Genomic DNA, 2,690 nt, shown 5'->3' with positions numbered 1-2,690 from the left:
CAACCCATCCCCACCAACAGCAGAAGAAACAGTGTTAGCAGGTTCGTTTGGTCTATTTTTAGTGCTACCAAACTCAACAGATCCAAGTGTAGGGATCACAGTAAGTGTATCATCATCTACATCAACTTCAATATCTTCCAATTCCATAGACTGACTCGTATTCTCCATAACTGTTAATTAAAAAATTTAATTGATGATTAACTTCTAGCTTTCTATTTTCAAACATGGCAGATTTTTAACTAACATAAATAATTGTTGAGTAATAGAATCATAGATAAACATAGCACAAAGAGGTAGAGAATCATGAGTTCTAACAAAGCAAATAATTTTAATCAATTCATTTTATAAATTCAGAATCATAGATAGACAGCAAAAATTTTAACAGAACAGAATCATAGTTCTACTTCTAACAGAGCAATTCATGTTAACAAAATCAGAATCATAGATCATAGTTCTAACATTAGTAAAATAGTAACATAGTAACATCACAATTTAACATAGCAATTCATAAACACTAAACAGAATCAAATTCATAATTCTAACCTTAGTGACATAGTAACATAGTAACATCACAATTTAACATAGCAAGGTTTTTTAAAAACCTCAACGCTCAAGCAATTTACAAAAGCCAATTGGGATTGTAGCTTGCAAATTTGATAGACCTTCCTCCCTGAAATTAAGAAATTAGCAACATTACTTTACCAAGTTTTCAAACAGCCAAAACATAATAAATGGAATAAATAAAAAAATACTTGCCAAAATTGAAATAGTTAGGAACTAGGGTTTAGGAGAAAAACATAACTTAAATGCAAAAGAGACTAAGACAGGCTCTTCAGATTCTTAGAACTTTTTCTCTTGTTAGCAAGAAGCCAGAGCAAACAAGTTCAAACAACTTCTTCAACTGAACAACCCGAGTAACTTGCATACATCATAGGTTCATACTCGAGTATAAAAGGGGGATGGGGGGGATTTGGGAATGAATAAAAAAATAAACCAATGATGACAGAAAGCCCAGTACTCAATTGCCATTTCTGTCACAGTCAGATCAAGAGCCATCATGTTTGTCTCTGCCGTCAGTATCAGCTAAGGCTTGGAGAAGATAACCTGCCAGAAGACAACAACCAAAATGTCACACAACAGTTGAATGAACAGAGTTACAGAAATAAACAATTGAAAGAACACAAAAAAATGGGGATTTTTTGGTGGCGAGATTGGACGGTATAAGAGAAAAATTAGTATCATCTTCTGGTTCGAGATGGCAGCGAGTCACGCGATATATGAAGAGAGTTTCTCTCTCAAAACTAATATGACTGCTTAGAACGCCATTAGATGAATATCAAATGATCCATCAATGGCTCGATTGAGAATCTAAAAGGAACAGGTTGTTAGGAGGGGTTTGAGAAGGATTGAATGCGTGCATTCAACTCCCCAACGATGATGGGAGATGCATTTAATGCTCACAGAAGGCTGCATTCAATGGATCATCTCTCTCTCGCCATCACCCTAGTAAAACTAATCTAGCCCTCAAACCAGTCCGTCAAACGAATCTCTAGTAGTGGTAACTGGAAAGACTGGAATGGAAGAGAGAGATAGAGAGTGACGAGGGTGACTGGGTGAGTGAGAGTGACAAGGGTCAGTCGTTCGTGGTTTCTGGTTTGGTTTACAAACTTAATTAGATGTTTGGTTTCAATCACAAAATCCCAGCCGTTAGATTTATGAAAATATCAAAAAATTTAATAAATGAACGGCTGGATTTTGAGAGAGAATTAGTTAAATTGATTTGGGCGTGCCGCGTGTCGAAACCTTTAGTTTACCAAAACATTATTCACATGCGGCTGTTTGTAATTGAATCTGGCGTGCTTATTTAATAGAGTCTGTGGATTCTATAAATCTTTTCAAGATTTAATCTCACTCGTTGGATCGAATCACTCAAGGCATACTTACGGAGCTTGCGATACACCATATAACTCCCACGCGATTTAATTGATTACAGCTGTCTTCCATTAAACCCATCCAACGGCCAATATTTCATCAATAAATTTGGAGGGCTAAGATGGTTTGTGGTCATACCGAGATGACTGTTACATTGTCAGTCTCGATGACCATGCGTGCGTGTGAGCTTATAGCCATTGATGAATTCCTCTGAGTGCAAGATTGATTTTAAGTCGTTCGATCATCTCAACCAGGGGAAGCTTACGAAAATTACGATACACCATATAAATCCTACGCGAGGAAATGGTCAACAGCTGGCATCCACTACATGCATCCAATGGCTTAGATGAAATCAAAAAAAATTGGATGGCTGTCATCCATTGCGTGCAAACCAAGAGTCTTGACGCGTTGTCAGACTCGTAGACAGTGCGTGCATGCATGGGGTAGATTTTTTAGACTAAGTGTATCGTCCGCGTGTGTGTGTTGGTGAAACCGGTTCCATACGTTATCCAATAAATAATCTTGACCATTTATTTTGATCTTTACTTTATCATTCAATCAAGAATGTTGGATTAGTGGGCTCATAATGTCATGTGCAACACCATATAACTCTCACGTTCATAATGGATTACAATTGTATTCCATTTACTAAATCCAATGGCTTGGATTAAATCAAATTAAATCGAACAGCTATGATTAAATGTCTAAAATTTCAAAAATTCAAATAATCAGAATAATCTAGTATGGGTAATTTCAGG

This window comes from Corylus avellana, chromosome ca10 (assembly GCF_901000735.1).
Source record: "Corylus avellana chromosome ca10, CavTom2PMs-1.0".
In the NCBI taxonomy this organism is placed as follows: domain Eukaryota; kingdom Viridiplantae; phylum Streptophyta; class Magnoliopsida; order Fagales; family Betulaceae; genus Corylus; species Corylus avellana.
This window is presented reverse-complemented; position numbering follows the sequence as displayed.